Source organism: Mustelus asterias, chromosome 11, assembly GCF_964213995.1.
Source record: "Mustelus asterias chromosome 11, sMusAst1.hap1.1, whole genome shotgun sequence".
Taxonomy (NCBI): domain Eukaryota; kingdom Metazoa; phylum Chordata; class Chondrichthyes; order Carcharhiniformes; family Triakidae; genus Mustelus; species Mustelus asterias.
In genome coordinates, this window is record NC_135811.1 from 77,138,146 (window position 1) to 77,150,908 (window position 12,763).

At 48.9% G+C, this 12,763-nt stretch overlaps 1 protein-coding gene across 1 annotated transcript in view; it reads right to left on the reverse strand.

Moving 5' to 3' along the window:
• The window catches only part of LOC144500606 (rho GTPase-activating protein 27-like), a 225,849-nt gene that overhangs the window by 139,866 nt on the left and 73,220 nt on the right, over positions 1 to 12,763 (reverse strand). The window lies entirely within an intron of this gene.

Consider the following 12,763-nt stretch of genomic DNA (forward strand, 5'->3'; position numbering starts at 1 on the left):
TGCTCACTGCATTGCCACATTATTGGTTATTGTCAGCCTAATCGTTGCCCATTTTATATAAATGAGGCATTTTGTCCCATGAGATCAGGCCAACACCCTTGGCCCTTCACTCCGGTTTTGCATCTTTACTGCATTGCTCTGTTTTTCAGCATGTATTCCATTTTAACTCCTTTATTTAGCATTTTGCTGCTAAAGATACATTAAAATTAGACTGTGAGCATTCGTGTTCAAATGCTAGGTACTGCAACTTAAAATCCTTACATTCTCTCATTGATGTACTAACCTATTTTAAAATAAAGGCAAAAATGAGGATAGATAGGGACATGCTAAATATTCGTTATCTAATATTTCATATGTCAATATTCAAGGACCCTAAATTTAGGACGTTTAAAATGCTTATTTCAATGGCACATTACTGAACCTGGACTTGACCCATGGGGCAGAATTTACGGCCCTGCTGTGGCAGGTACGGGGTGGGAGAATGCAGCGAACTGTTCAAAAGTCCATTGACAAATTCCTGACAGTAGGAGGGGCCGTTAAACTCCGCCTGTGGATTGCAACAGACGTAACACTTTCTCAACTGCACCCTGTGGTGACACATCTCATGCCTCTTCCGGATGAGCTGATCAGGGTTCAGCGTCAGGCTGGAGATGTTGGCTTTGGCCATGACCTCTGGCGAAATACAGCAGGCTGCTAGGGAGGAAGCAGTGCGGGAGATTGTGCTCTGGGGTTTGGCAGTACACACCCTGAACTGACAGCACAGATACAGCTAGATGTTTCCAAGCCTCACTGATACCATAAGCAGTTCAGGAATGCAGCGCAAGCATAGTGATCGTGCATTGCCATGCACCACCCAAGCCTGATTCGCCTGGAGATATTCACTCATCTAAGAATTATTTTCCTATCCCATACACCCCAGGTATCCTTTACTCATTATGTGTGTCATTGGTTGCTATAGAAACTAGGAAACATAAATATACTTGTTTCTGACAGATTTAAGTTCCTTTTACTCCACATTATCTAATTGTACGCAGATGATGTGCGGGTTAGGTGGATTGGCCATGCTAAATTACCCCTTAGTGACTAGCTAGGGTAAATGCATCGGGTTATTGGAATAGGGTCTGGGTGGGGTTGTGGTCGATGCAGACCCGATGGGCCGAATGGCCTCCTTCTGCACTGGGATTCTATGGAGACCTTGAGTCAGATTTCATACAATCGCCCAACATCTCCCCTGAAGGGAAAAGTGTAAAGGAAGAGGCCAGTGTGACAGGAACCCATAATACCAGTAGGCCTCAGGCTCAGTTCTTGATCCATGTGCAGCTAATTAAACTCAGAAAATGCTGGAAAATCTCAGTAGGTCTGACAGCATCTGGGGAGAGAGAATAGAGCCAACTTTTCAAACAGATGCTGTCAGACCTGCTGAGATTTTCCAGCACTTTCTGGTTTTGTTTCAGATTCCAGCATCCGCAGTATTTTGCCTTTAATTAAACTCAACCTTGGCAGTAGTTTAGGTGACGGACCAGCAACTAGCGACTTGTTCCAGGAATAACTAGTTATGGAAACAAAGATCTGTCTTGGTCCACCACTATGTGTGGGAAGAGAATTGGAATGGCAGTAGTTAAGGCACTGTATCATAGAATTCGACAGTGCAGAAGGAGACCATTCGGCCCATTGAGTTTTCACCGACCACAATCCCACCCAGGCTCTATTCCCGTAACCCCACATATTTATCCTGTTAGTCCCCCTGGTACTAGGATCAATTTAGCATGGCCAATCAACCTAACCCGCACATCTTTGGACTGTGGGAAGAAACCGGAGCACCCGGAGGAAACCCACGCAGACACAGGAGAATGTGCAAACTCCACACAGACAGTGATCTGAGACCGGAATTGAACCCGGGTCCCTGGCGCTGTGAGGCAGCAGTGCTAACCACTGTGCTACCGTGCCACCCACTGTAGATGGCATCAGGCATTCCTTGGCTGGAGAGAGGAATATCAGCCAGTGGTAACCCTGCTCTCACTCCCCAATTGTGATGACTCTCAAGGTGAAACAGCCTCCTAAGACCCTCTGTCCCAGTTCACAATTGAAAAGTGACTATGTTGGGAGGGTTGCGGAGGGCTGATACTGTCCATGGACACATGCGCAGCAAAGTTCCCAGAGACAAGAGAAAAGAGTGGAAAAGATTCCTGGTCAGCCATTTTTGATGCAGAGTGGTGTCCCTCAATCTATAAGCCTCTGGTGACAGACTAGCGACCTGTTCCTGGAATTACTAGCTATGGAAATGGATAAAAGTGCCTTAGTGTGCCACTGAGTAAGGGAAGAGAAACAACAGCAACTGCCTACAGAACAACATGTAGTTATATACAGATGCACAGGTCATTAGACTGTCATGAACAGGTACAGAATGTAAGCAGAAAGGCCAATGGGGAATTGTGGTGAACCATCGTTGGTTCACCACTGGGGTTTGTTACCATGTTACTGTTGGGCTAGGGTGTTATTACTGTGGGGGTTGTACTATGTTGTTGGGTTAGGGTGTTTACCTGTTATAAGTGTTACCATGGCACATTCCAGTGGGGTCCCGCCTCCGGTGGCAGGGTATAAGACCCCCTGCTCCGGCAGGACCCCTTCAGTCTGAACTGGTGTATTCGTGTTAGTAGTTTCATTGTTACTGTATTAAAGCCTTCAATACTAAAGCCTTGATTCCATGTGCTCATTGACGCGCATCAATTTAATACAGTAAACAGAGAGTATGGAACAGATTCTAAAACCGGATCGTCTGACACTGGACCCACGTGCGGTCGGTGCAGCTAACACATTCGACCATTGGTGGAAGTGCTTTGAGGACTACCTGGCAGCCTCGGTAGCTATCACTACGGACAGTGATAGACTCCAGGTCCTCCACGCGAGGGTAAGCGACACGATTTACCTAGCCATTCGTGCAGCTCCCACTTACCAGGGTGCCGTCGAGCTCCTAAAGAATAGGTACATTACGCCACCCAACGAGATACATGCTCGTTACCTCCTCGCTACACGACGTCGGCAGTCGGGCGAAACCATAGAGGATTATGCCAATGAGCTCCTGCAGCTTGCCAGGGGTTGCGACTGTAAGGACGTCTCCGCCGAGCAATACATGTACGACCTCGCCCGAGACGCGTTCGTAGCAGGGGTAGGGTCCTCGTACATCAGGCTTAAATTACTAGAAAAGGGGAAACTCAACTTGACCCAGGCAATGGGGATGGCCGCGAGGTTGGAGGCGGCGTCGAAGAGCTTGGCGCTGTACCCCGAGGACCACGTGCAGTCAACGTGGTTGGAGCAAGCTCTGCTCCCTCCTCGCCCCGCGAACCCGCGCTCCCAGATCGATTCGACGACGGCGGCAGCTCCAGGTGGCCAGCGATGCTATTTTTGCGGTGGGGCCAAGCATCCACGGCAACAGTGTCCGGCAATAACGGCAATCTGCAGCCAGTGCGGTAAAAAAGGCCACTACGGCAAAGTCTGCAGGTCCAAACCTAAAAACGGCAGTGCAGTTTGTAACCCTCCAGAACGGAGACCATCTCTTTCGGCGTTGCAGTACCCACGAGGTCCGACCACGTGCGATCTCAGGACGGCGCCATCGTGGCAAACAGAGGAGGAGGAAGACCACCAGGAGTCGCTGCGCTTGGCGCCCTCGCCCACGTGCGATTCATGGGGGCGGCCATCATGGTCCACGACGACTAGGAGCGACCAGCAGGGGTCCTCAGCATCCACATCGGCTGCATGCAGTGACGCCCAGGGGCCAACGGTGGCGTCGATCTCTCTGGATCAGACCAGGCATTACAGACTGGAACATTCTATGATGGAGGTAAAGGTTAGTGGCAGAACTGTGAATTGTCTGTTTGACAGTGGGAGCACCGAAAGTTTCATACACCCTGAAACTGCTAAAAGGTGTGGACTCCGGGTTCTCCCTGCCAAACAGACAATTTCCATGGCATCACAGTCCCGGTCTGTACCGATCCAAGGACGATGTATGGTAACTCTTGAGGTACAGGGCACAGTTTACGAGCAATACAGGCTCCTTGTGCTACCTCACCTTTGCGCGCCAATTATCCTCGGACTAAACTTTATGGTCCACATGAAGAGTGTGATCCTACAGTACGGTGGGCCACTCCCTTCACTGGCAGTAGGGAACCAGCAGCAGCCTCCAAATTGCCCAAAGCGCCCCGCGTGCAATCTATCCATCCTGAAGATCACGACACCATCCCTTTTTAAAAATCTGGTACCTGGCTGCAAGCCCATCGCTACTAAAAGTAGGCGTTACAGCGCTGAGGACCGGATCTTTATTAGATCTGAGGTTCAGCGGCTCCTCAAGGAAGGGATCATACAGGCCAGTGCTAGTCCGTGGAGAGCGCAGGTCGTGGTAGTCAAAAGCGGAAACAAACCTCGGATGGCCATCGACTATAGTCAGACCATTAATAGATACACGCAGCTGGATGCGTATCCTCTCCCGCGCATTTCTGATATGGTCAATCAGATTGCGCAGTACCGAGTGTTTTCTACCATAGACCTTAAGTCCGCCTACCATCAACTCCCCATCCGCCCAGAGGACCGACAATATACGGCCTTTGAGGCGGATGGTCGTCTATACCAATTCCTCAGGGTTCCATTTGGTGTCACCAATGGGGTCTCGGTCTTCCAGCGTGCTATGGACCGAATGGTGGACCAGAATGGGTTGCGGGCTACCTTCCCGTACCTGGATAACGTCACCATCTGCGGCCATGACCAGCAGGACCACGACACGAATCTCCAACACTTTCTGCGCACTGCATCTCGCCTGAATCTGACCTATAACAGGGAGAAGTGCGTATTCCGTACGCGTAAGTTAGCCATCCTCGGATACGTGGTGGAAAACGGGGTCATTGGCCCTGATCCAGACCGTATGCGCCCACTCACTGAACTTCCCTTGCCCGCTAGCACGAAAGCACTGAGGAGATGCCTCGGGTTCTTTTCGTATTATGCACAGTGGGTCCCCAACTACGCGGACAAAGCTCGTCCGCTCATTAAGTCCACGACCTTCCCACTTACGCCGGAGGCCCAATTGGCCTTCAAGGTTTTGAAAAGCGACATCTCGAAAGCCACGATGCACGCGGTGGATGAATCCATCCCTTTCCAGGTGGAGAGTGATGCATCTGACTTCGCCCTAGCCGCCACACTAAACCAGGCAGGCAGGCCCGTCGCGTTTTTTTCCCGCACCCTTCAAGGCCCAGAGATTCGGCACTCAGCGGTGGAAAAGGAGGCTCAGGCCATTGTGGAGGCAGTCAGACACTGGCGCCATTACCTGGCAGGTAAGCGGTTCACCCTGATCACGGATCAACGATCCGTGGCGTTTATGTTCAATAACACGCAGAGGGGCAAGATCAAGAACGATAAGATCTTGCGGTGGAGAATTGAGCTCTCCACCTATAATTACGATATTATGTATCGTCCAGGGAAGCTCAATGAGCCCTCGGATGCCCTCTCGCGCGGAACATGCGCCATCATGCAGGAGGACCGCTTGAAGGCTCTCCACAATGATCTGTGTCATCCTGGAGTCACCAGACTCTACCACTTCATCAAAGCCCGCAACCTGCCCTACTCGGTGGAGGAGGTCAGGTCAGTAACTAGAAGCTGTCGGATTTGCGCAGAATGCAAACCACACTTTTATCGACCAGACCGGGCACATTTGGTCAAGGCCACTCGCCCTTTTGAGAGGCTGAGTGTGGATTTTAAGGGCCCCCTTCCCTCAACGGACCGGAATGTCTATTTTCTCAATATAATAGACGAATATTCCCGGTTTCCGTTTGTTTTCCCCTGTGCGGACACGTCAACTGCCACCGTCATCAAGGTTTTCAGTGAACTTTTTACCCTGTTCGGGTACCCCTGCTACATTCATAGCGACAGGGGCTCGTCGTTCATGAGCAACGACTTGAGGCAATTCCTGCTCTCATTCGGGATTGCCTCTAGTAGAACCACGAGCTACAACCCTAGGGGTAACGGACAGGTGGAAAGGGAGAATGCTACAGTCTGGAAGGCTGTCCTACTGGCACTGAGATCCAGGGGCCTTCCAGTCTCCCGTTGGCAGGAGGTCCTTCCAAATGCGCTCCATGCTATCCGCTCCCTCCTGTGTACGGCAACCAATGCTACTCCCCACGAGAGGATGTTCTCATTCCCTCGGAAGTCGTCCTCGGGGACCTCATTGCCAGCCTGGTTGACGTACCCAGGACCCGTCCTTCTGCGGCGCCATGTGAGGGCTCGCAAGTCCGACCCCTTGGTCGAACCGGTCCAACTCCTCCACGCCAACCCTCAGTATGCCTATGTGGCATATCCTGACGGGCGAGAGGACACTGTCTCTATTAGAGACCTGGCGCCCGCAGGGGACGTAGCAACCCCTGTCGCTCCTATTCCCCCAGTCACAAATCCACTACTCCTCATTACTTCCCCAGACGTGGCGCGGTCAGCACCGGGACCAGTGCATAACACTTTTACTCCCATGTACAGCTTGCCTGAGACTCGGAGATCGGCGCCACCATCATCACCACCACCACCACTACCACCAAACGTTCCAGGATCCCCTGCACCATCGCCTCACCAGGGCCGGCCGGCCCGGGAGTCCTTGAGGGGACAGCCACACGTTACTTGGAGAGAGCCACTACAAGCACCTGCTCCGTTTTCGCAACCGGTGTTGAGGAGATCGCAGCGTCGGTGCGGTCCTCCAGACCGTCTGGACTTGTGAATCCTGTGATTTTTTTTTGTTATTGTCTGTTTTCGTCCACCCCGCCACCTTTTGTTCCTAAAGGAGGGGTGAATGTGGTGAACCATCGTTGGTTCACCACTGGGGTTTGTTACCATGTTACTGTTGGGCTAGGGTGTTATTACTGTGGGGGTTGTACTATGTTGTTGGGTTAGGGTGTTTACCTGTTATAAGTGTTACCATGGCACATTCCAGTGGGGTCCCGCCTCCGGTGGCAGGGTATAAGACCCCCTGCTCCAGCAGGACCCCTTCAGTCTGAACTGGTGTATTCGTGTTAGTAGTTTCATTGTTACTGTATTAAAGCCTTCAATACTAAAGCCTTGATTCCATGTGCTCATTGACGCGCATCAGGAATACTGACCTTTATATCTAAAGGAATAGAATGCAAGTGGGTAGAAGTCATTCTACAGCTACACAAAGCCCTTGAAACACTTGGAGTTACTGTGAACAGTTCTGGGCACCACACCTAACTCCATTTAACTTGCCTTTACTCCCTATTCCTTCGATTTTTGTTAGTTGCAAGTTATTTTCAACCTCAATTTTAAAAGTAACAATTGATCGACCACCAATTGGGAAGGATATAAGGCCTTGGAATGAGTGCGGCATAGATTTACCGGAATAATACCTGGACTTCAAGGGTTAAGTTAGAGATTGCACAAACTAGCTCGTGATGCCTGGAGATGCCACATTGGGACGTCTTTGAGACTCACTGAAGAGCCAGCATGAAAGAGGAAAAGAGAAGTTTGGATTCAACTTCCCCCCCCCAGCAGTGAATACACCTTCATCTGAACTCAATGTGGAAGAATCTGCCAGTCAGGAATAGGCCTGACTAGCCGCCAGTAGATCTGCAACTGGCAGCACAGTGGTTAGCACTGCTGCCTCACAGCGCCAGAGACCCGGGTTCAATTCCGGCCTCGGGTCACTGTCTGTGTAGAGTCTGCACATTCTCCCCGTGTCCGCGTGGGTTTCCTCTGGGTGCTCTGGTTTCTTCCCACACTCCAAAGATGTGCAGGTTAGTTTGATTGGCCATGGTAAATTGCCCCTTAGTGTCAAGGGACTATCAGGGAAATACATGAGGTTACGGGGATAGAGCCTGGGTGGGATTGTTGCCGGTGCAGACTCGATGGGCTGAATGGTCTCCTTCTGCACTGTAGGGATTCTATGAATCAATGGGTATAACCATTCAAAAAAATCTTCATCTGTAAATAATTGCCAAGAGGGAGAAGAGGCACAAATCTAGAGTTGTTCTCTCATTAATTTAAAAAGTTAAAGAGTGATTTGATCAAAACTTTCAACGGGTACAGTGAGGATAAAGGGTGAAGTTTGTTGGGGGTGGGGGGCGGGGTGGGTGCTGTCTGGGACTTGGTGGCATTAGGACCTATCAGGAGTGAAACTGGGAAATTCTTCTTCACACCAAACTCTTTGACCATTAGTTACTGACCCAATCAGTCAAGCAAGTAACAAATGGAAGACTATATGAAATTTGGAACTCCCTTTTGTCAACAGTAATTGGTGGTCGATCGATTGTTAATTTTAAAATTGAGGTTGAAAATAACTTGCGACGAACAAAAATCGAAGGAATAGGGAGTAAAGGCAAGTTAAATGGCGTTAGATCACAGATCTACCATAAACTCATGAATGGGCGAACAGGTAACTGGATTCCTCCTGTTCCTATCTTCCTTTCTATATAGCACCTTGAATGCCAAGGCACTTCATGGGAACGCATCCCAACAGAATCTGCCACCAAGCCACAGATGCCAGGACAGGTGACCCATGGTCAAAAAGAGAGCTCTCAGGAAGTATCTGAAAAGGGGAAAGCAAGACAGAGTGGTGTCGAGAGGGATTTCCAGGGCACTGGGACTAGGCAGCCAAATATTTAACTTTAAGCCAACAAAATCAGTTTGCTACATTTCCTATATAAAATCCAAAGGGAGTGATACTAAACTAACAAAACCCTTCCAATTTCCTCTCCTTGTCTCCACTGGTTAAACTTGTTCCAGGATTGGAATGGGCAAGGACAATTTGGCGTGGACAAGTAGGGCCGAAGGGCCTGTTTCCATGCTGTAAACCTCTATGACTGGATAGAATTACACAGAATACACAGCACGGAAACAGACTCTTTGGCCCAACAATACTGACACTCTGCTCCAATCACATCTTCACAATCTTCCTCATCTAACTTTAGTTGCATAATTCTTTATTCCCTTCTCCCTCATATACTCATCCAGCCTCCCCTTAAATGCATCTAAGCTATTCACCTCGCTGTAGGACCATATTATTTTCAGTTATTGTTATTGGTGCGACAACTGAGGCTCTGTTGGTAGCATTCCGGCTATTCACATCACATCTTCTGGCCCCCCAACAGTGGGTTTCCAACAGCGTGGGGTGGATTCAATGGGAAATCCCATTGACAGTGGCAGGACCAGAAGATCCCACCACCAGCGGACAAAGCGTTGTCTTCCTCCGCGAGAAAGGCCCTTGTCTCTGAGCCAAAAAGTTGTGGCTTCATCAGTCCCTCACCAGAGACCTGAGCATAGAAATCTAGGCTGACACTCCAGTGCAGTATTGAGGGGGAGCCACACTGTTGGTGATGGCACAAGATGTTATACTGAGGCCCTGCTGAAATCTGAAGGAAAGCTATATTCAACTCAAAATATTAAGGCCCTGATTTAACTGGCACACCCGCCCCGATTTCGGAGTGGGCAAGGCTCGCAGAACGGCATTGGCATCGGGCACGATCTTACAAGCCTCAGGCGAGCGTGCCCGGTAAAATTCCAGCTAAAACTCTTCTATTTCCCTCTCCACAGATGCTGCCAGTTGCTGAGTATTTCCAGCACTTTCTGGTTTTATTTTTGTCCGCTCTCACAGGTGGATGTAAAAGATCCTATGGAACTATTTTGAAGAAGAATGGGGAAGCTCTCTCTGATATTCTGGTCAATACTCATCCCTTAACAAACAGCACAAGGCCAGATTATATGTTCATCATCACATTGCAGTTTCCGGGATCTTGCTGTGCATAATTTGACTGCCGAGATCTCATTATTTCTATAGAGATGCTAATGATCCCTGTAACTGCACAGATCAAACCCAAGGGAATTGTACAAAGTCCATTTACATTTCAAAGACTATGATGTGGACTTGTAGGCATAGTAAGTAGTCTCACAACACCAGGTTAAAGTCCGCTCGACAATCACTAAGCAGGAGTGCCCCCTTCCTGTCAGGGAACACTTCAGCGGTCAAGGGCATTCAGCCTCTGATCTTCAGGTAAGCGTTCTCCAAAGTGGCCTTCAAGACACACGACAACGCAGAATCGCTGAGCAGAAACTGATAGCCAAGTTCCGCACACATGAGGACGGCCTCAACCGGGATTTTGGGTTCATGTCACACTATCTGTAACCCCCACGACTTGCCTGGGCTTGCTAAATATCATTAACTGTCCTGGCATACACATCTCTTTAACCTGTGCTTAACCCTCTCTCCACTCACATTGTCTGCACCTGTAAAGACTTGATTACCTGTTAAGACTCGCATTCCAACCATTATCTTGTAACTGAGTTTGTGTTTATATATGCCCTGTTTGTGAACCGAACTCTTCACTCGCCTGATGAAGGAACGGCACTCTGAAAGCTCTCGTGCTACCAAATAAACCTGTTGGACTTTAACCTGGTGTTGTGAGACTACTTACTGTTCAAAGACCAGGCCTGGACAACAGAGACTACCAGCCTGATAGGACAAAGGAGCCTGAAACTTCTTTGGACATTACTATTGGTGGAAACATTAACCATCTAAAGAATCCAGGCTAAGAGATATACACCCTTTGTCCAATCCAAAGTGGAGAGGGTGAAGTCACATGACCAGCCCCTCCCCCATCCTTCCCAGATCAAGCTTGTGGAACCGGTAATATTGCCTTGTGGGCAAAGAAATGGCAGATGGAGTTCAATCCAGATAAATGCGAAGTGATGCATTTTGGTAGAACTAACGTAGGAGGAGCTATACGATAAATGGCAGAACCATAAAGGGTGTAGATACACAGAGGGACCTGGGTGTGCAAGTCCACAGATCCTTGAAGGTGACGTCACAGGTGGTGAATAAGGCATATGGCATGCTTGCCTTTATAGGACGGGGCATAGAGTATAAAAGTTGGGGTCTGATGTTGCAGTTGTATAGAACGTTGGTTCGGCCGCATTTGGAATACTGCGCCCAGTTCTGGTCGCCACACTACCAGAAGGACGTGGAGGCTTTAGAGAGAGTGCAGAGGAGGTTTACCAGGATGTTGCCTGGTATGGAGGGGCTTAGTTTTGAGGAGAGATTGGGTAAACTGGGGTTGTTCTCACTGGAAAGACGGAGGATGAGGGGTGACCTTATAGAGGTGTATATAATTATGAAAGGCATAGATAGGGTGAACGGTGGGAAGCTTTTTCCCAGGTCAGTGGTGACGTTCACGAGGGGTCATAGGTTCAAGTTGAGGGGGGGGGGGGGAGGTTTAACACGGATATCAGAAGGATGTATTTTACACAGAGGGTGGTGGGGGCCTGGAATGCACTGCCGGGCAAAGTGGTGGAGGCGGACACACTGGGAACATTTAAGACTTATCTAGATAGCCACATGAATGGAGTGAGAATGGAGGGATACAAAAGAATGGTCTAGTTTGGACCAGGAAGCGGCGCGGGCTTGGAGGGCTGAAGGGCCTGCTCCTGTGCCGTATTGTTCTTTGTTCTTTGTACAAAGCAGACTGCCATTTTCCATTGAGAAAGCAGCAGCTCCCAACCAAAGTTCTGTCCAGATTTAAATGCCTGGTTCCCTTCTACACTCGAAATTCTGTACCAGTGCCTACATGCTCATTGCATTGTGAAAGTCGTCTCATGAATTATCCAGCATCAGTCTTCAACCTGCCAACTCTGTGAAAGAATACGCTACTGGACATGGATTCTAGACTCTGGACTCATGTGAAACAATAATTCTTAATCTTGTGTTATTATTTTCCTTTCTTTCTCAATTGCCCCCCTTTTATTGTGTAAGTGAAAATAGAGGCTGCATTGCGACCCCCCTCTCTCAGGTTTGAGTGAGTGTGATTAAACCACACTGAATTCATCCGATCTCGAACTTGCTGTGGAGTTGTTAATAGAAACTGCATCACACAACTGAGGGGTTGAGAAATACGCCACCGCTTGTAAAGAGGGAAATTAAAATCAAAACACCTTCCCGTTTACAGATGGATGGTGAGAGGGGAAATCAGGGCTGTTTAAATTAATCTCCCTCCTTAAAGTTTTTTTTGAAGTTTATTTATTAGTGCCACAAGTAGGCTTACATTAACACTGCAACAAATTTACTGTGAAAATCCCCGAGTCGCCACACTCCGGCACCTGTTCGGGTACACTGAGGGAGAATTTAGCACAGCCAATGCACCTAACCAGCACATTTTATGGACTGTGGGAGGAAACCGGAGCACCCGGAGGAAACCCACGCAGACACGGGGAGAAAATGCAGATTCCGGGAGGCAGATAGTGACCCAAACCAGGAATCGAACCCGGGTCCCCTGGCGCTGTGAGGCAGTAGTGCTAACCACTGTGTCATCCTGTGTAAGAATTCTTTGAATCAAGTCATAAAGATTCTGCATTTGCGTTTTGCAATGTTGCTTTAATATCATTGCTGTACGCTGGTGTTTGTTCGGAGAGGAGTGTGTAAGCTTGTGAATAAATGGAACTGGGATAGAGATAGGTCGCAATGCAACTGAACTGATTGAGCTGAAGTGTCTGAGTAGCTGACTCCTGTTGTTATGTAAACCAGGTGTTGCCCCGAGTAACAGCTTCTTCAGATATTATACCTGAAGTAAAAAGCGCCACGACACAACAAGATTGCTGCTGGTTGCTCAGGCAACACACAATCTCAATTGTTTGAATTGGTTCGTTACATTCCTGTGTTTCAGACACAGTAATAAGAAAAACACGTGCACACACAGCCCGGAACAGCCTGCTCAACTCGCATCGATATAATTCCTTT